This window comes from Trachemys scripta, chromosome 6 (genome assembly GCF_013100865.1).
Source record: "Trachemys scripta elegans isolate TJP31775 chromosome 6, CAS_Tse_1.0, whole genome shotgun sequence".
Taxonomy (NCBI): domain Eukaryota; kingdom Metazoa; phylum Chordata; order Testudines; family Emydidae; genus Trachemys; species Trachemys scripta.
Window position 1 is genome coordinate 64,041,311 of NC_048303.1, and position 22,458 is coordinate 64,063,768.

The 22,458-nt window shown below is 40.0% G+C and overlaps 1 protein-coding gene across 1 annotated transcript in view; it reads right to left on the reverse strand.

Moving 5' to 3' along the window:
* FBXL17 (F-box and leucine rich repeat protein 17) overlaps positions 1–22,458 on the reverse strand; it is a 464,573-nt gene that overhangs the window by 110,827 nt on the left and 331,288 nt on the right. The window lies entirely within an intron of this gene.

Below are 22,458 nucleotides of genomic sequence, written 5' to 3' on the forward strand. Positions count from 1 at the left end.
CCCAGCACTCCCAGCCCCCCACCCCCCCGCTCCTTGTCCCCTGACTGCCCCCTCCTGGGACCCCTGCTCCTAACTGCCCTCCAGAACCCCACCCCCTACCTAAGACTCCCTGTTCCTTGTCCCCTAACTGACCCCTCCTAAGACCCCCCCAACTGCCCCCAGGACCCTGCCCCCCAGGACCCTACCCCCTACCTGTACCCTGACTGCCCAAAACTTTCTCCACTCCCCCCAAAAAGCCCCCGCCTGAACTCCCGACCCCCCCCCGTTTCTTGACTGCCCTCTCCAGAACCTCCCTGCCCCTTCTCCTGCCCACTGGCCCCCTTACCCTGCTGCTCAGAACAGGGTGTTGGGCTCTGTGCGAGCCGGAAACGTGGCTGCGCTCCCCAGCACAACAAAACCCGGTCCCTGGCCCTGCACAACAAAACCCGGTCCCTGGCCCTGCACAGTGCTGCTGGAGCCGGGCTGCAGGGGAGAGCTGCCGGCTCAGAATGCAGGGCGGAGCTCCTCTACAGCTGCTCCGGAGTCCAGCCCAGGACTTTCCTGCAGCCCTCCCAGCCGCTCGCTCTGCTCTGCCGGGGGAGGGGGGAAATACCGGACATTTTGAGTTATTTACAAATTCCCCCCGGACGCTATTTTTAGCACAAAAAGGAGGACATGTCCGGGTAAATCCGGACCAATGGTAACCCTACCGGTGTGTATCTAAACTTACTGAGAGTGGTTGTATTAGGGGTGCCTTGTTCATATTTGTGATTATTTTAAGGATTGGTTAGTAGATTTTTGCAAAGGCTGGTATGGTTTTTTTTGATACTTTTGGAAGGCTGTATTACAGTGATGAGTGTCATAGAAAAGTCTATAAAATAAATGGAAATAAACATATTATAGAATATATTTGATACAGTTTATATGGAAAGATATATAGCACTCATTGAAACAAAGCCATTCTTCACTCTAAACGAATCTATTGAATCAATTACCATACATTGTTTGTTGACAACATTCATTGAAACAAATATCATGAAGCAGACTTGATATGTCAGCTATTGAACCAGATACATCAACTTCTTGCACAGACACTTACGTTTTGAACCTGATTCATCAACATTCTTAACTTTCTAGGCAACTAAGAGGAAGATATTGTTAGAAAACATTGATATGAACAATGACTCTAGAAGATGAGTCATGTTCTTATGTCTTCTGACCTATTGTGGGAAGTAAGCACTCTCAGTAACAGCTTTGTGCTTGGTTTTCCTTTTCAAAACAAAAAGCATAAAGCCCAAGGCAAAGTAGAAAAAAGCACTGCAACCAACACTCGGAAAGTACACCTACGCAGAACCGCCCCCACAGGACCAAGACTCAGAGTCCTGGTCAACTCATGGGGCTTGTACTGTGGTGCTAAAAACAGCAGTGCAGACATTAGGGCTCAGGTTGGAGCATGGTCTCTGAAATCCTCCTCCCTTACTGGGTTTCAGAGTTTGGGCTCCAGCTCAAACCCACACTGCTATTATTAGCCCCGCAGCACAAGCCTGAGTCAGTTGACCTGGGCTTTGAGACTTGCTGCCGCAGGTCTTTTTTTGCTGGGAACACATACCCAAGAGACCTTGATAAAGCAACTGAAGCCTAAAATATAAGTGATTCAGATACAGTCCTTACCTTGCCTAGAAGCAAACATGGAAACTAGCAAAGTAACGAGTGTGACTTGTGATCAGTAAGATTCATGTCTCTATTCCAGTAGTCACATACAGGTTTTACTGGCTTTGGCCCTGACTTAGGTAAGCACTTCAACATGTGTTTAAACCAATTCCTATTCAATGCTGCATTTAAGCATGTGCTTAAGTATTTTCCTGAACTGGTCTGCTTTCCTGTACTGGGCCGTATTGAACATGAGTAGGAATGTTGATGTTGGCTGGTGATTGTATTTTATGAGCTTTTATTAAATGCATTTTTTAAAAACATGAATGTTAAAAAGCATAAAAACAGCATGCTCTCTCCAATAATAGAGGAACTGACACCTTAGTACAGATCATTTATTCCTAAGAAAAATATTTTTCACAAAACTAGAAATGTGTCTTCTCTCTGGTTAGTGAAACAAGCTTTTTTTATTTGTTAAATACATTTGGGTTTTGTTATTTTTTTTTATTTGTTACCATAATCCAGTAATGTTGAAGCATCAGTTGAAGATATCTTTGCAAACTGTTCTGTTTGTAAATTTATCTCATTGTCAGGATTCCAGACCACTTAATTTGATATCATAATCGCATTTTTCAAGTTAATACCTCTGTATCCCATTGAGACCCTAACTTGTCCCAGATATTACAGTGATGAATTCCAGACATTACTGAGAGGTTACTTCACATTTCCACTAAAACAATATTTTAGGGGGAAGGGCTTGTCTTAATAATCTTCTACTGAATAAAGTTTGCATTCTTGCAAAATTCCCCATGAGGAATTTTTAAAAAAACTTGTGAGAAATCTTTGTAGCTATTTGTAATTAAAAGAGGGTAGAAGTATCATGGAGGGTTTGTGCTTAATACACTAATTATTTTCTTTAGTATTTTCTTTTAAAAAATTATACAGAATAAGTCAAAAAGAATGGTAACTAGCATCCATAAATACAGCAGATAAGATATAATATCAAAAAATATTATAGGTATTATTACTCCAGATATACAACAGACTTTGTTAGTAAGGTTTAGGGCTAAATGTGACCTTAAGCCATTACCACCTATGAGGGTCAGTACAGAGCTGCACCAGCCTAGTGGGAGTTCCAATGCATAGTGTCCTCCAAAGATGCTGGAGGGTTGTGCAATTGTAAAAGAGTGCAACATTCTCTCCATGAACTACTGACTGGCGCAGAAGTGACTGGGACCATGACCCTGTCTCCTGCCATCTCCTTGGCATTGGCTACGAAAGAAATGGCAATGCTGAGTCTTTATGTCCCAAGAGGGAATGAGAAGCTTCTAATGTCTATTTGTACACTATCTGGAGGCAGGCATAATCTGGGCCACAGGGTGTCTTAATTTTAAAGGATTAAGAAGTAGAGAAAGCAAGGATCAGAAATGAGGTAAAAACTACTTGTTACATTGTGAAAGTTTGTCTGTCTTTTATGGTCCATGCGAATAAATCATATGTAAATCTAACAAGCAATATGATAATTACACACTGTATGAGACAGGGTAAAAGTGGCACAAGGAGTTAAAGCACTGTTTAAAAAATGTCTCATAACCTTTGAAGCCCAAACAGAGGATTTTTTATAGTTAAGAAACAGAGTTGGAAATGTGGAGATATATATTTTATTTCTGATCTGTAGTTTCATCTTGGGAAAGCCAGTTACCCTCTCCGTTCCTCATCTGAAAACTTAAGTGATTTACACTTCCCTCCTTACTGTCATGTTATGAACTTGTTAAGACAAGTTCATTAATGTTGGTAAAGAACTTTGAGATCCTCCAATGGATGATGCTATGCGCATGGAAAGTACTAATATTATTGGCCTACACATTTTCTTCTCTACAAGTTATATATGATAAACGTAATCCAAAAACTGGAACTTCAATTTCTTACTTCTTTCTTTTTGGGTGGATGGGTGGGGGGGGAGGGTGGAGTGGAAGAATGGTGGCAGAGAATTCTGAAGTCAATCTTCCCAACTGAATAGCTTGTAGAGGAGAGGGATGGGATTTAAAAAACAAACTGGGAGGACGGGAGACAGGAAGAGCTTGCCATTCAAATTTTAATTGTTATTCCCATTTTTCTACTCCTCTCCAGTCATCCATTCTTCCTGCTTCTCTCCTTCTTCCCACTGTTTTTGCTGCTTCTCTTGCCAGCCTCAAGATATCCCCTCCCCTCTCTGATTGTGTGGTAGAAGCTCTCTTCTTATGTAGGTGTGATGCTCTCCTGCCTTTTCTACCTTTATTCCTTGCAAGTCCAAAGATTGTCTTCCACTACCAGAAAGGGAGAAGGGTAGAGGTGGTGGTAAAGTGAGCTGAGGCTAGCATCAACAAGTAAGGTAAATTTCAATCCCTTCCCCAACCACCATGCTGGTGATTGGCTAAAGAGAAGCCTAGTAACAGTAAAACACTCTGCTCAGTACAGACAACCACCATTCAAACAGGGCAGGATTCTCATGTCAGGGGAGATTGGGGGCTTTAAAGTGAAGCTAAAGATCCAGCAAAACACGATTATTGGGGTTTTTCAGCTACTGCCATCTAATGCTATTTTATCTTCCAAACTCACAATCTACAAGTATTGATTCCATTGCTAATTTTGTTAAAAGTTTGTCTCCCAAAAGTCCCCAAAAGATGGGTTTTATCCTCATCATTAATGCACAGCTTTGCAGGATATAACAGAGAGCCCTCTGTTCCCAGCACCATATAGAAGTGCTTAAGTGGAATCAACTCCTGCTGTTTTGCCTGGGTTATTGGGCTGACACATTGGTCTAGAGAAATCCTGTTTTTGTACAAAACACTAGGTTTCTTTTCTTGCCATGAAAATTGTCTGTTTCTTTTTATAGGGTGTTCTAAAAATTACCATGCTTGCTTTTGATAAAGAGTTATTTGCTGCCTGAGAGGAATTTGATAAGCTTTCTCCAAATAAATTGTCATCCATGATAGCCAAAATCAAAACTTCAGGGAGTCATTTTCAACAAAGCAAACAGGGTGTTTCCCTTTGTTGCCCTCCAACAGACCTGCCAGCTGCACAATTTGTGTCTGCCATTTGTTTCCACATTTTCCAGTTTCTACTGCAATGACGTTTTTCTTTCTTTGACTAATGCAAAAACCTTCTTACATTAGTTTGCACTGACTTCTGATTGGATCATGCAACCCACAACCATGTCCAGTCTTCCTTCTAAACAGATCAGCTGATCTAATTTGGAGTCTAAAGCAGAGATGTCTTGCGCATATTGCCACTTATCCTGAGTATTTTCTTTCTAAGTGATTTCACAGAGATTTACCTGGGTCCAGAGGAGTGCAGAAGAAATGCCTCCCAGGTGCCTCATCTCCCACTGAAGGCTTGAAGAATGGTTTGCTAGGCTCTTTTCAATATATAGAGAGTTTCTCCTCTGATTTTCCACATCTTCTCAAACTGAATAAATCTCTGTCCATGGATCTAGCTAGCAAGTAGCTTACAGTTAATTACAGGGTAACAGATTAAATTGTGAACTTTCTTGACCACAGCACTTTTATTCCATTTATTTCCTTTTTCTTTTGAATTTTCACTCTTCATTTCCCCTTTAAAATGTCATATTAGTGTTTGCATTTTCAAAAGAGCAAATCACATTTAACTAATAATATAGAATTGCTCAACATAAAGAATGGCCATATTGGATCAGACCAATGGTACATCCAGCCCAATATTCTGTCTTCCAGTAGTGGTCAGTGCCAGATGCTTCATAGGGAACAAGACCAAGGCAGTTTCTTGAGTGATCCACCCCCTCTCATCCAGTCTCAGCTTCTAACAGTTAGAGGGACACCCAGAGAATGAAATTGTATCCCTGACCATCTTGGCTAATAGCCATCGATGGACTTATCCTCCATGAACTTATCTAATTATTTTTGAACCCAGTTATATTTTTGGACTTCACAACATCCCCTGGCAATGAGTTCCACAAGTTGACTGTGTGTTATATGAAGAAATACTTTCTTTTGTTTGTTTTAAATTTGTACTTATTAATTTCACTGGGTGACCTCTGGTCTTTGAGTTATGTGAATGGGTACAGAACACTTCCTTAATTACTTTCTCCTCACCATTCATGATTTTACAGATCTCTACCATATCTCCCCTCAGTCATCTCTTTTCCAAGCTGAACAGCCTCAGTCTTTCTAATCCCTCCTCATACAGAAGCTGTTCCATATCCCTAATCATTTGTGTTGCCCTTCTCTGTACTCTTTCTTATTTTAATACATCTTTTTTGGAGATGGGGCAACCAGAACGGTATGCAGTATTCAAGGTGTGGGCGTACCATGGATTTATATAGTGGCATTATGATTCTGTCTATTATCTATCCCTTTCTTAATTGTTCCTAATATTTTGTTAGCTTTTTTGACTGCCACTACACAGTGAGCAGATATTGTCACAGATCTATCCACGATGACTCCAAGACTTTTGTTCCTTTTTTCAATTTTATGTGCAGCTTTAAAAATGAGCCTATTCTAGTGCACTTCATTTTCATTTTTTACCAAAAATCTCTGAAAAATTCCTAGGTTTTTAAAAATCCAGTATTTCAGTTTTTTGATTTCTACCTGGATTTTGAACATGCCCGAATTCCCCTGCTCCAGCTCCCTGCTCGCAGACTCCCCAGTGGACAGTACATTGTGCCTGTGCAGGGAAGGGCAACTGCTGGCTGGCAGTTGCCCGCTTCCTTCCCATGATAGCTCCTGAGAGGAGGTAGGCTCAGAGATGAGTCACTGCCTCAAGAAGAGCCCAAGGGCACAGAGCCCTGTCCACTTCATCACCAGAGTCCCCTCCTGCCCCCTGGTGAACAGGTTGCTCCAATCCCGCTATGGCCCTGAGGAGCAGAGCTGAGGAGCAAAGGGTGTGAGGAGGAGGGTAGTGGCAGCCTCTCTGCTGCTGGTGGGTCTGTGTCTCAGGGCTTGTCTACCTGGCCCCACAGTTCAGAGTATGTAGTGTGAAATGCAGCGTGCACCAAAGTTCTGCATGTAACTGCCCAGTGTGGATGCTGCTGGTGCAGCCTAGAAAGCACCTAGTTTGCATTTGACGAGGATTATGTTAACATGAATTGGTACTTTTTAGATTGCACCAGCAACATCCACATGGGGCAGGTACAGTGCAGCACTTTGGAGCACAATGCAATTCATACTGAACTGAAGCACAGTGTAGACATAGCCTCAGTGACTGGGATTTGCTGCCAATCCATGGCCCATGCCTGTGAGAGGAAAGATGATGATTTTGGGATCTTTGACTATCAGGCACCTCCTCTTTCTGCTAGGCACCACCTCCCCTCACCCACTGCCCCCCTGATAGCCCCTGTGAGTAGCTGAACCCAGGGATGTGACCAAGTCTGCAGGAGAATGAGCCTTAGGAAAGATACTTTGAAAAAACTACTGCAAGCCTACGCTAGCCCGGACTTTTGAAATTCAGAATGAAGCCCCTTTTAGCAAGTCACCAACAGTAAACTTTTTGTTTTAAAAAGTTGCTTTATTTTTTTAATGGGGATTAGAGACAATGGCTTCATAAACAAACTTTTACTTTTCTCTATTTGTTGTTTTGTTTTTCTGTCCTCCTATCCCCCCCAATATTAACTCTGATATTTTCACGGAAAACTGTGATGTAAATTTTTTGCACTAATTTTCACCTGTTTTTTAACTTTTGAAATAAACATTGAATAATACTTGGGAAATTAAAAATAAAACAAAAACCAGAAACGAAGGGCCTTAGTTTATTCATCCTGCTAGTATGGGTTATTCAGGGGAGGAAGGGTTACAGGATCAAAGCCATAGGTTATGGGTGGGTATAAACAGCAAACAGCCTTAAATATTAAGTATAGGGTAAACAAAGGGGGCTAGAGTCGAAAAGGAACTTAGGTGTGGCAATGCTAAGGTGTCTAGAAAATTCCTAGGATTCACAAGGCCTGAGTTTGGTGCTTAGAATCCTTATACAATGACTGAGATCCTTTTTTTAAAAAAATAAAGCCCTCTCTTGGAGTTAGGCATTTACAACGCTCTTCTGCAAGAGGCTGGGGTGGAGAGGCTCCCTCATAACTTTTGGCCTAGTGTTTGGGTATTCATCATGGATATGGGAAACTCCTGGTTCAAGTCCTTGCTCCACCTGAGGGCGAGAAGAGATCTGAACTGGCATCTCCCTCAGTCTCTCCTTATTCCACTGTGGATAAATACTTTAAAAGGCATTGGGGCACAGGGACTGAGTCTGGGTCTCCCACCTCCCAGGTGGGAGTTTTAACCACCAGGCTATAGAGTCACTGTTATACTTATTCTCTCTCTCTCTGGACCAATGACTCTTTCATTATATATACAAACATTTTTTGCATTTAAAGCTAACTGGTTTACTAAACAAAAGAAAGTATTATCTGTACCTAATGAATTGAACTGATTGTTTTTGGTCACCAGTCCTTCGAGGGTTTAGAACTCGTAGATCTCATTCTCTCACGCCTGGTCTTTATTCACAGTTTGGAAGAGAAAAAGCAGAAAAGCTTGTTTTCCAACTCCCAGTTGATTTCCTAACTTTGAATAAACTAGTTATTGAACTGAACTAGTTGAATAAATTGAAATAAAGAAAATACTCTCTCTGAACCTGCCGAAGAGGCTACTGCTGTCAAATGCTGGTTTAGCACTTCAACAATGCTGGTTCCAGGTGCTTAGTCAGTGGCTTCCTGGTACTTTGACTTTCTTTAAAACTTGGCAGTAATAGTTTATACTATTTTTTGTATTTCATTTAAATGATTAATAGACTGTAAGTAGTTTAGGCTTTAACATGGGTTGTCAATTTTAAATTTAATTTTACATAGATTTTTTTTAAATATACCTGTATTTAATTTAAATAAAAAAAATTGCTTTAATTGATTTTTATCAACCTAGTTTTTTAATGCTTAAACCCAATGGGATGGTTTGATGTAATCCAGACATTTTTTTTAATCAACCAAGTCTGTGTCTGTAAAATTTGCATGTACATTTTTAAATTAGTATACAATTCAAGGATTGAGTTACAAATTATACTTCCTGGCGTTGGCACAGGCAGCTAAGTTTGCAATTGTAGCTAAGTATCAGAGAGAGGGAATTTCACTCATAAAAGCCATCTCCCTACCATTAGAGGCTGTCTTCCTCTTAAAATCAAATCAAACTATCTTTTGCATCAGTAGCAAGTAATCAAATTGTACTTTATTTTATCCCAAAGCCTACTCTGTTATAGTTAGCAAATTCAACTATTGCTTGTCTTTCTGGCAGAAATAATTGTCTTTGAAGTATCTGACTGGCAAGAGCTTGCAAACTTTAATCTCTCTCTTAAAATCAAATAAAACCTTCTTTCAGCTGCTACTAAATTTGCAGGCCTCTAAAGTTGCTACATAGACTACTCTAGCTTGGCTAGAAAATCTAGCTGTTGATTGCCTTATTTGCAAAACTAGGTGACCAGAGCTGAAAAGCCCAGATCCTCTCCCCCCACTACCTTGTCATAAGAGACCACTGATCAGGTTACTAGCAAACTACACCTTCAAATTGAGCCCAAGCGAGGAAAAAACATACAAGTGAGAGTCAGACACAATAAAAGCAAGAGGATAAGAATAAGAAACCCTGGCTTACCAGACTCAAATGGAACAAAAAAAAAAAAAAAAAAAAAAAAAAAAAGCAGAGCAGCAACAACAATAATTCATTTTAATTTACTTGAAAACAGTGTTTAAAGTAGTCTGAAACAAAAGAGGGAGCTCTCACAGCACAAACCTAGGAGGTTGGGGAGCTGCATTTTTCCTCTATTTCCCCACACTTTAACCCCTGCTTGAAAGAGTGAGAACTCAAACACAGGTCAGAAATTGAGACAGCCATACACCTTCTTGTTGGACAAGCAAACTGAAGTCTTAGTTGCCTGTGCACTCCTTGGCCATAAATCACAAACAAGTATGGAAAGAAAATGAATTGCAAAGGGAAAACACACCATTGTGAGGGGTGTGATCCCAGTTTGGAGTCTCCATTATTTTCAAAATGCACTTGTGTATTTATTGATTAAAGAGGTTGGTAGTTTTTATTCTCCTAACAGCATTTGAATAAAGTGGTCTGTTAATTTTCCCCCTTTAATTGTCTGACAAGGTGCAATAACGTGGCATAGAAGGAAGGGTAAGATCTGTTTACTGCAAAACTGATGGGCCTTGTCTAGGTAGAACACGTAGGGTTACCATACGTCCTCTTTTTCCCGGACATGTCCGGCTTTTCGGCACTCAAACCCCCGTCCAGGGGGAATTGCCAAAAAGCCGAACATGTTCGGGAAAATGGCAGCTCTGCTTCTCCCCGACTCTTCGGCTCTGTTTAAGAGCCGGGCTGCCCGAGCGCTACCGGCTTCGGGCAGCCCGGTGCCTCCAGACCCTGTGCCGCCGGAGCCCGGGAGGGGAAGTGCCCGGCCGGCAGCTGGGGTCCGGAGGCAAGGGGGCTGGCCGAAGCCGGTAGCGCTCGGGCAGCCTGGCTCTCAAACAGAGCCGAAGAGTCGGGGAGGAGCAGAGCCGCTGCGCCGGGAGGCTCTGCTCCTCTTCGGCTCTGTTTAAGAGCCGGGCTGCCTGAGAGCTACCAGCTTCGGGCAGCCCCCGTGCCTCCGGACCCTGCGCCGCCGGAACCCGGGAGGGGAAGTGCCCGGTTGGGGGCGCAGGGTCCGGAGGCATAGGGGCTGCCCAAAGCCCGAGCACTACCGGCTTCATGGTTTGCCGGGCAGCCTCCAGACCCTGAGCCTCCGGCTGGGCGCTTCCCCTCCCGGGCTCCAGCTGCGCTGGGGAAGTGCCGGCTGGGGGCGCAGGGTCTGGGGGCTGCCCGGCAAACCCTGAAGCCAGTAGCACTGGGGCAGCCCTTTCCCCCTGGCTGGGAGTGGAAGGGAGGAGGGGGCGGAGTTAGGGTGGGGGAAGGGGCGGGGTTGGGGCGGGGCTAGGGGTGGGGAAATGGGCGGGTCCAGGGCCCGTGGAGGGTCCTCTTTTTTTATTTTTGAGATATAGTAACCCTAAGAACAGAGAGTTCAGTTGTCTCTATATTATCAAAGAGAGACAACAGAGATCTCTCAGTAGTTCCTAGTAAAATCAATGGCTGTTATCTTTTATCCCAATGAAAGATGTAGGTATTATTTTCAGAGTCTGTAGCAGAAAGGAGATTGTATGAGTGGTAACATACTCCAAACTTTTCCACACTACTTTAGGTCCACTATGAACATCAATCTAGGAAAATAAGCATGTTGATCAATATGACAAAGTTAACTTCTTTAGAAGAAAAATAATTATAGATTAACCGAAAAGGTTTCCCTCCACTACCTCCTTCATACTCACTGGCCCAAAGAGGTGCAAACTGCTGCTTGGTGGGAGTACTCGGGGGTTAGCCCTGAGGGGCAAAAGGAAGGCAGAACATACTGAAAGCTTCACAGAAAACTCCGAGGCAGAGGGTGCCTCAAGGATATGTTGCATCAATGCATCCACTGATTACTCAACCCATGGCCCTTCCTTCAGTCAGTATCACTCATTTTTCATGCTACAACCATCCCCTCACTGGAGAGGTTTTTCCTTCACTGAGACTCCCCTCAGCAGACTTTAGACTTTATGTTGCTAGTGGCCAGCTGATGGGTTCTTTGCTGGCAGAAGCTGGCACAGGCTCTGGTTACAGTTAGTCCCTGCTATAACACGGTTTGATAACAAGGTTTGGTATTTTCTACACAAGCAAAACCAAAATGTGTTATGATAAATTCAGGGCACTACCATGTTATAACTTGATCTTCCAATATGGCACAATTGCCCGTGGAAATGGGTTGTGCACAGATCTGCATCAGAATATAGAAACTATCCCCTAATGCTGACTATTTCCAGCATTAATATCTAGCCAATTAAAGCAGTTCTTAGTTTTTCATTGTTTCAGTGACTTAAAACAAATTAGAAGGCAGTAGTGTCAATGTCTTTTTAGTTTGTCTTTATGCAATTGCTCACAACAGGGCATATCCAAGTAATTAATAAGATGTTAGTTTCTCCCTAGATAAACAGAAAAGCTAAAAGGAAATAAAATAAAAAGGACACACTGACTATTAAGGGGTTGAAAATATAAAAAAATTATAATAGAAAGTTCTTTAAGAACACGTAATTTTATCATTTTAATAACATTTATTCATTTCCAAATGTCTGAATTGCAGCCTCATTTCAAATTAGCAAAAGAGCTAATTTTTATTTTACCTGCAAATTGAGTTTCTGCGAGAGACACTGTTAGGACAGGTACCAAGACTATGGCTCATGAGATGATGTAATGCTAGTATGGAATAACTATGCTAATACTGGCATTAAGCCTCTGAGCATACACAGTGTGAGCTAGATATTTGCCAAAGCCTGACCCCATTGGGAACAAGCTGAGTGCTCATGCTATTGATAAAAAGCATTGTGTTTTCACTCCTAATATTCCCATCTCCTGAGTGCTTACTAAAATCTAAAGCCTAAACTTCAAAAGCATCTAGCGATTTTAGGTATCCAACTTGAGACTTGATATAGGGACTTGATTTTCAGAAAATGCTGAGCACATGTACTCTGAAAATCCTTTAACGTGAAGTTGTATATGTTTGGCCCTCAAAAATTGAGACACACAAAATCACTAGCCACTTTGGAAAATGTAGGCTACAGGCTTTTACTAAAGAACTGATAGGTTGTTCCTCATGCCACACTCCAAAGAGGTAGAGGGACCACTCTGCTGGATGAATTTGGGTACCAACAGTGCACCCTCTTAGGAGCAGCCAGACCTTACACTATCCAGGTGAAAATGATTTAGCAGGAAGTTAAACACATTTTTAAAAAAAACATCAACCCCACTTTCAAACATTGGTAATATATACAAGACAACTGAAAAAACAGTCACACCTTCAGTGTCAGCTATTTTGTGGTGCACCCCAAAGTGGAGTAGCCTCTTCAAGATATATAATTTACAGGAAAGAAAAATTGCACTTTCTGCTCTAGGTTCCCCAAGCCTCAAACATAAGACTACTGAATTCATGACACTTTCTGAACAGGTAGCATCTGAAGAAGTATTGACGTCTGTTTGGAGAATGTGTACTTTGAGCACTAAATATACACCTGAGCAAGTTGTTTTTTATTTTTTGTTTTTTAAACACAGACCAATTCTAATACCAATCCTTTTTTTCCTACTTTAGTCGGTAAGTTTAAGCGTTCATAGTATTCCTTTGAAGTTGTTAGTTTTGCAAGATATTATGCAATTGTTACAGAAAACATCAAAAATATTGGGATGCGCTGTTTCATTCACAAGTGTGCAAATGGAGACATTTCTCACAATTTCTGTATGCATGAGTAATCATTAAAGGGTTTTCACAGAAATGAAAAGACTGTTTGGATTCATCATAAAAATGATGAGCCTCAGCTGATAATCACAAACGCTTCTGTTCAATTCAAGTTTAATTCCCTCACCCCACTCATCATGTAGCACTGGCCTCACTGTTGGTATTATTTTCTTCGTACTTCCCCTTTATTATGTTATAGCACTGTCTGTTTGTTTTACACTAGTGATAACTAAGCATGTCCCCCATCGATGAGAATGAGGGTATTCCTTTATTCATCTAAACAAAACTAAAGTCCAGTCCCATGGCAGAGTGGAATCCTTATTTTGTAGTTAACTGGGACATATAGGCCTAGGATTGCAGTCTAAACCCTGAGTTAATCCAATAGAGTGACAAGTTTAAGCTTGATGGAGGAGCTCAGCTGCATCATATTTAACAAACATGCATTTTCATACATGGGCATAAGTTCTTGAGAGAGTTGCTTAGCTGTATAACATGTACTACCAGGGCCGGTTCCAGAGTTTTTGCCGCCCCAAAGCAGCGATCGTGATCTGCTCTATCGACGCTGCTTCATTCTTCGGCGGAAATTCGGCAGCAGGTCCTTTGCTCAGAGAAGGAGTGAGGGACCCACCGCTGAATTGCCGCCGAAGAGCCGGACGTGCCGCCCCTCTCTGTTGGCCGCCCCAAGCACCTGCTTGCTGGGCTGGTGCCTGGATCCGGCCCTGTGTACTACATATTATGTGGGAACGTGATCATATGCAAAGAATATTGATGACTTCGGGCTAACGAAAAAAATGGGAAAGGAATAATACTCAGTTACTATGTCTAGCACAAAATGTTCAGACTAGCTCAAAACCTTTTTTTTTGTAAAAATGTAAATAATTGCGGGCTATGGATTTATTACAGTTATCTGATATGAAAAGATTTTAAAAATAAAATTAAAATCCACAAACTGGATTTCAAAATGGTCAGACTATGTATAATTTGTTGGCTTTCATAAATCAAGCACTTGTATCTTTTAGGACTTTATTTATTTCCTTTACTATATTCACTTTCAGATGTCTCCTACTGCAAGATTGTTTTTGTTTGTTCTATTAAGATACTGTGCTTACATATTTATGGATCCCTTTTATTAAGCTTTTGGCATTTTGTAATTAGAAGTAATGTGGTTCAACATGTACAGTTAATAAATAAGCAACAACATGGCACCCAATGAAAGAGAATTGCAAATCAAGTAATGTTTCTAACCTTACTTAGGTTCTTTCTAACTTAAGCTAGGTTAGAAAGAACTTTGACATTTCAAAAGGTAGAATCATTCCACTTGACTTATGAGGAACTTAAATACATAAATTAAAAGCTACTTTGAACATAATTTTTTTAAAGGCAAACTCTTTAAATCTTTAAGGCTGACCAAAGTAGGTCCTTGATGTCATTTTTATTACTGGAAGCACAAAGCCTTTCAGCTTTCTTATTAAGTGAACTATGTCCTCTTCAGCAATAGCAACACAGCTTCTACATTATACTGCACTTAGATCCTGAAAGAGTTCTATAGTTTACTGTGATGGCAATAGATTTTTTTAGCCAGAGCATATTTAATCATAGGGAAAATATGATCAAATATAGTTAAGAGTCAGACATAAAGCAAGTCCACAAAAATAAAGCAATGCAGAGCTAACACTATCAATTCTCTAACTTGATTAGGTATCATAGCAAATATTTTTGTTTCCTCCACTCTTTTGAGACAAGCTGATAAAGAACCAGATGTTGTTATAATAATATTGTTGATGATTATGCCGACAGCATGTTCCAGCCTGCAAAAGATAGGGTTCCTGCCCCGAAATTATTTCAATCTAAGGCCTTAATTCTGCAAACACTTACAAATGATGGGATTATACACATGCATAAGTGTTCACAGGATCAAGACCTTGAAAAAAATGTTACAAGACAGAGATGCAATACAGTGAGACAAAATTGTTTCCATAGCCCCCTTTGTACTGGGGCATGCTGCAACCATTTAACTGACTCCATTTTGCTATTTTGGGAAAACGTGTAAGATGCTAATATAATCAATTTTTAATTAATTTTCTGATAATATTCCAGTAAAGCATATCAATTTTTTCTTAAGCATTTAAATTAGACTGTTTTTATGTCTTTCCTCATTATACCATCCATTCAATTATATGAATTATTCATTTAAATTGTGATTTTTTTTCTTAAATTTTTTAAAATCCATCTCATGTTTTGGTGTACAGACAGCTAAAAAAGATTACCATGAGCCTCACTCTCACTCAGTGCAGTCTGAGTATTATTAGAATTAATAATAGAAAATAATAGAAAAGACAGCTGAAATGGATAAAATATATTAGTGGATGTGTGCCTTACATTAGTATGGCACACATCCTAAGGCACACATCCACTAATGTAAGGCACACATCCACTAATATATAACTTTGTTAAAATTTCACTTCAATTTGGTTTGAGCATCAATGTTAAAACAAATATGTTAGCTGCTATGAAGGATAAGAAAAGAGATGCCATTTCAAAAATTCTGAACTTTATTCTGCTTTACTGATTCTGAAGAAAAATAATCACTTTTATTTAGTTATATTAAAATAGTACTGTACATGCAAATAATTTAATAAATTTAGTTTACTACTATATCTCTGGCATTTGACCTCATTTAAATAAGGGAGGGGGGAAATAATAAAATTGTCTGCAATAATTTAGAAGAAATAAAGTACAAACTAAATTGAAATTCATATATTTTGTCAGTTTACAGCATGATGCATCTTGTTGCTTGTGCAACTACATCATTTTACTGAGTTCAACATAAGGACCAACAGAACGGTTGATGAAGAGGGTTGCTTTTTTGTTTCTTTAACTTTTAGTTCACTTCAGAAAACTGTAAGTTGATGTATGTTTTCTAACCACAGAACTACGTGGAGAATCCCTCAAGTAACCCCAGCAGAGAGGAGCATTCAAACACATATTTCTAATGCTGTTACAGTAGATTTAGGTTTACTTTTAATGTAACCAATCTACATATTTTTCAAAGTAATATAAATGTTGGCTACTGCTATTTAGTACATTAATAAAGGATGTGAAAAACGGAGCCCTATATGTGCACAGCAGATTACAGAATTATAAAACAGGATTACAATATTGAATGGACATAAAAACATAACTGTTAGTGTCTATCTCTCTGTGTGTGTGTGTATATATATATATATATATATATATATATATACATACATAAAATAAAATCTTTAAAATATTAAACACAAAATTTAAGTTAAAGGATATTATGCTAATAAATACTATGTCAAGAATCTGTGTGTCTGACTCCACAGTCCTGGCAAAATTCCCATTAACTGCCGGAACGGCTCTATGTATTTTGCCACCCCAAGCACGGCAGGCAGGCGGCTTTCAGCGGCATTCCTGCAGGAGGTCCACTGGTAACGCGGATTCGGCGGCATGCCTGCGGGAGGTCTGCCAGTCCCACGCCTTCAGCGTCCCCGCCGCTGAATTGCCGCCGAAACCGTGGGACCAGCAGACCTCCCACAGGCATGTTGCCGAAAGCCACCTGCCTGCTGCCCTCACAGTGACCGGTAGGCTACCCCCTTCAGCTTGCCGCCCCAGGCACGCGCTTGCTGCGCTGGTGCCTGGAGCCGCCCCTGTTAACTACAAATCATACATTTTTGATATTTTGGGTATCCTCTCCCCTCCCCCCCCATCTTGGTCTGAAATGAACAAGTAGTGTTTGAAACTGAAAATGGGCCACAAATCTGAAGTGACAAAACATTGGTTTGCTAACTTATGGATTTGTCAAAATGTAGAAAACATTTTGTAGTGAGTCTAACATTGATATTAACATATATTTTATTTTGCCATTAGATATCAGTTTTGAATTGTAAACCAGCTTTAATTATACCGTTCATGAATATTTTTGCAGCATGGTAGCAGACTAAAGAAGCAGTGGATGCACTATATGCAATCTAGGAGTTAACATGTTAACTGAGGAAAGAAAGCTTTACATTATCTTTAAAAGGTCACATAAAACTGCAAAATATATTGAAAGATCACAGGAAAATAGAACTCACATTCTGGGTCAAACTAAAGTTTAGTTTTAAATTATTATGTCCTAATACAGTAAATGAAAAGATGGGACTCGGAAAATATATTTGTGATCACATATAGTACTGAACAGAATCAGGTCACTGCCATTTTTTTTATTAGATGAGAATAATATTGTCCTTTTAGTAGTCAAAAATGACGCACATTCAGAAAGCTGTAACATATTCCATTGCCCAAAAGGACAAATATTGTATCTTTATAAGGTTAACTGTGAAACTACTCAGTAATTTTGTGCATTTTTTCTTTTAATTTTTTTTGCTATCATGTCCATTCCTTACTGCATCTACTTTCGCATCCGTTCAGCACAACAAACCCTTAAACACTGCAAAAGTTCCTTTTAGAAGAATTTAAATGCAAGCCTCAGTAGCTGTGGATGTCTCTTACAGAGAGGAACTGGAAGGAAAATACAATATAACAGTCTTTTGCATTTAGAATGACCACCTCAGAAGAGATGGAATGCAAATCACAGGTGGAAGACTACTGCTCTGTGCATACTGATCCAAAAGTGCTTCTACATCGAGTTCCTCTAACTAGCCATTATATTGTACAGTATTTTGGGGATGGTGCAGACTAAGGGGTGCAATTCACCAGCTAGCAAGACAAAAAACCTTACAAATTCAGTTTACTTCATTGCTCAAGGAGAAAATCTTTTATTATGTACTGCAGGACAAAGGATTTGCAACTATATAGTGTTTGAAAAATATGTTATTGATGTAGTTTATCTCACTGTATGGGGCTTCCAGATGCACAGTGGAATGGTAAACCAACTTTTAAAGAAAACTGCACAGAATTCTCATCACATTAGGAGTATTCTTAAAAGTTAAGCAGAGAATACAGATTGTTGATAGTTATTAATTACATATGAGACTGCCAGTCTGTAGAAAAGATTTTTTTGTCTTTGTTATTGCTTCAGCTGTTAAGATTAGTGTTGACAAAATTTTAATTCAACTTTTTTAAAAAAATAATGATTAATAATAAAACTCTACTTAGGTGAATAAATATCAATCCACTGCTTGAGTACTAGTGCTAAAAACAAGAACATTACAAATTAGATCTCTGATTCTGCAAACATTGACACTTGTACATATGTTTAACTTTCCTCACATGAATAGACCTATTGGCTTCATGTGCATAAACGTTTGCAAGATTGAACTCGGAATATATAAAAATACATTAAATATATAAAAATGACCTAGCTAAGGTATATAATGTATAATGAATTTTTCTAGTTTCAAGTTAAGGGGAACTTAAAAGGTTCTGAAATATGCTGTTAATTCTCCAGATCTCCACAGTCTCATTGGAAGGAAGGAAGATTTCACCTCTTACATGATTCTAAAACAGGGGTGGGCAAACTACAGCCCGGGGGCCACATCCGTCCCTTCAGATGTTTTAATCCGGTCCTCAAGCTCCCGCCGGGGAGCTGGGTCAGGGCTTGCCCTGCTCTGCGCATGCTGTGGCTCCGTGCGGCTTCTGGAAGCAGCAGCATGTCCCCCCTCCGGCTACTACACGTAGGGGAACCCCAAGGGCTCAGCATGCTGCCCCCGCCCCAAGTGCCACCTTCGCAGCTCCCATTGGCTGGGAACCATGGCCAATGGAGCTGCAGGGGCGGTGCCTGTGGACAAGGCAGCGTGCAGAGCTGCCTGGCCATTCCTCTGCATAGGAGCCAGAGGGGGGACATGCAGCTGGTTCTGGGAGCTGCTTGAGGTATGAACCACCCGGTGCCTGCGCTCCTGATACCCTCCCATGCCCCAACCCCCTTCCCTAGCCCTGATCCCCCTCCTGCCCTCTGAACCCCTCAGTTCCAGCTTGGAGCACCCTCCTGCACCCCTAACCCCACCCCAGAGCCTGCACCCCCAGCTTGAGCCACTCCCCACCCCCCACACTCCAACTCCTGCCCCAGCCTGGAGTCCCCTCCCGCACCCTGAACTCATTTCTGGCTCCACCCCAGAGCCTGCACTCCCAGCCAGATCCCTCACCTCCTCCCACACCCCAACCCCCAATTTTGTGAGCATTCATGGCCGCCACACAATTTCCATATCCCGATGTGGCCCTCGGGCCAAAAAGTTTGCCCACCCATTTTCAAAGAGAGAACATTCTAGTATTTTTTTAACTTGTTAGCGGCTATATTTATTTTTCCACGGGAAGTATCATTAATGAGTATAAAATTATACAACTCTCTCTGAAGTTTACAGATCACTGTAGTAAATTTTGCAATCCATCAAGGCAAAATAACAAGAAAAAAGTAATGGGCTCTCTACAGAACATCAGCGATACATACAGTTCATTTATTTGTGTGTCTTCAATAGTTGCTGACTTTTGAGTTCCCAAGTAATAGGAGAACAAATGAAGAATATAGACACAAAGTACTTTTTTGAAAAGAAAGACTCCTTGGAAAACAACAAATTTCAAAATTAAAAAAATTACAGAAATAAACAGAAAATAACACTGAAGATGAAAATATAGGCCCTGATCTTGCAAAGATTTATTCACATGTTTAATTTTATAAGAGTAGAACTCTTTTTAATGTTTCCACAATCTAGGCCATAAAAGGGAGGAAAGAAACATAGGAGAAAAGAATACTTATGTGTACAACTGGGAAGGAAAACAGAAATAGGGAAAGACCAGTTTTAAGAAGAAAACAAATAAGGGAAACAATGCAGCAATTTAGTATTATTTTGAGAGAAGCAGTAAAAGCTATATGTATTTAAATGATAGAAACTGAGGGAGAGCTTGCATAATCTGTAATACATGAAGAGGAAATCTTTTTGACTTGCAAATATATTTTCTACTGATTTTCCTTTTTCAGGCCACATCTGTTGGGAGTTTATCTGTATTGACAAAAACTGTGTGCTCTTTCCCAACACGTACAGAGGTGCTGGGTCTTCTTCTACAACCCCAACATCCTTCTTTGGGGACCATGTCTTAGCGTATGCGCAACATGCCTTAGATGGCACGTGACCAGAATTCATCACCGAATTTGGTCAGTTGGTTGGATCATTAGCTGCCCCGTGCAGGAGACCCTCTCTCCCTGAAGCTTTACTCTGCAGTTCCCCTTCTAGCTCTGCCCTTGCAGCAATCCCTCTGACCCTTTATAATCCAGAGGCAGCCCTTCCCCCTTTAATTAGCTCAACTGGGAGCACCTACCCTGGCACAGGAGAGCTGGACCTATTTTTAATCACAAAGGCAAACTGTCCTGTGACAATTTCTTAATATTTAAATCAAGCTTACTGAGGCAATATTCAGTTTGTGAGAAAGGATAAATGCACACTTACTGCTTTAGGCACTTTTTTAACAAAGAGGGATATTTAATCCTTTAGACAGAATTTATATGCAAGTTCCTTTAATACCAGAGATGAGATAGTGTATATTGAATCTATAACGATATTATTCTAACTTTACATTTTTTCATCAGCACTTATATTTTAACCTTGTTAATTATACTTCATTTTTTTCTTTTAAATTAGGAAGACAAAAGCTTTTCCTTTAATTTTTTTCTTTCTAATTAGGAAGACAATAGCTACTTGAAATAATGATTTCTCTTGTGATAATGGAGCACCAGTCAGTACAAACATTATCATAGGCCTTCCAGACAGGTATTTGTAAATAGAGCCGACATCCATGAAACACTTGAATGAAACCTCTTTCCCCCGCCACTCAAATACAAAAGTCCTCAGGAGCACTACATGTATTGGAGGATGTGAGGGGAAGAGTTGACATAAGGGAGGAAGGACTCACATCATTATATGCACTAGCGACTAGCTGGAGAACAAAAAGGCCAGAAATCTGAAGTTCTTCAGCTCAGCTTCAGTGTTCAGAATCTTAAGGGATCAAGAGAACATTACACTAGAGTTCACTTTGCCTGAGAAGTCCTGTGCAATTAACAGCTAGAAGTGGGGAATTCTTTAATTTTTGCGAAGTCCAGAACTATTAGGGAATCAAAATGAAACAAGACAAGCACTCCAGCTCAGTTGTATCTTTTGCAGTGTACAAGTGATAATAAGTATACAGAAATGATGGGTAGAGTTGTTCAGGCATTTTTTGGATGAAACTTTTTTTTGTCAGAAAATGCCAAGTCATCGAAACCAAAGCTTTTCATAAAAAGTTATTGGTTTTGACAAAACTTATTTCAAAAAGGTTTCACAAGACCAGGATTGAATTTTTTGGTGAAAGCGAGAGAGACTGACTCTATAACCCAAAGTTATCTTTTCCCATAGCTGAAAAAGCCAAGCTTTCTTAGTAATTCTTAGTAACTCCCTGGATAGCACAGTTGTGAGATCATGAGACCCTCCTCCTTTCACACTAGCTCATTTCATCAAATCTTTTCATCTCTAAACACAAATCCCACCTTTGTGTTTTTCTCTGTACCAAGCACTATGCACCATCATTAACCTTATAAGTAATATTTTACTCCTGGAAGTATTCCTTAGAAATAAATTCTCAACACCCAGGAAATCAATAAACTACAGAATTAGAGCAGAAAATTGAAAAGACAGTTACACAATTGTGTATGTGATTGCTGGTTTCTCTCACAGCTATACATCTTCACATCAACTTAATCCATTTGACACACAGTCTCCCCACAGCTAGAAAGTCCAACTTTCTTACTAGTTCTTAGTAAAAGATTAAATACAAAACTCCTATGTTTAAATAAAGTTAAGGTTGAGACACAAATCAACAAAAGGCAGGAAATTCAAAGATAACTGACAGTCCATGCTTAATTCATAATTGTTTTTAAAAAGGTAAAATGGCATGAGGAAATAGTGTCAGCTTTGATTTCACACAGGTGTTTACTATAGAGATCATAGTGGTTCATTCACATATGTTGCAGACAGCTTCTCTAGTAACGCTGTCTAGTAATTGTATGCCTAGCCAAATATTTAAAACACTTAGTACTTATTTAAATCCTTATTTAGTATCCTAATGATTTGTCTTATGATGTGGCATTATATTAATATGTATATAAAGATAAAAACATTATGAAATAAGTTAACATCCCTAGATTTTAATACTGAATGGCAGACAAGTTTTAAATATCAAGAACTAATTTTCAATAAGCATTTCAAAACAAACAAAAGAATCCCTAAATGAAGCCGTTTTTTGGGTCAAGAAAGGACAGAGAAACATCAGACCAAAACACTTCATTTTTAGCACACAGAGTAAAACTGAAAAACAGCCAAAATGATTTTCTTTTTAAAACCAGACGTGTATATTTTTATAAAAGCCAAATAATTTTGGCTGTTTTTTCAATTATACATACACACACACACACACATATAGACACATACACACGTTCTTGTAATACATTTATTTGTGTGTGATTTTATATATTTGCATTCATACACACACAAATAAATG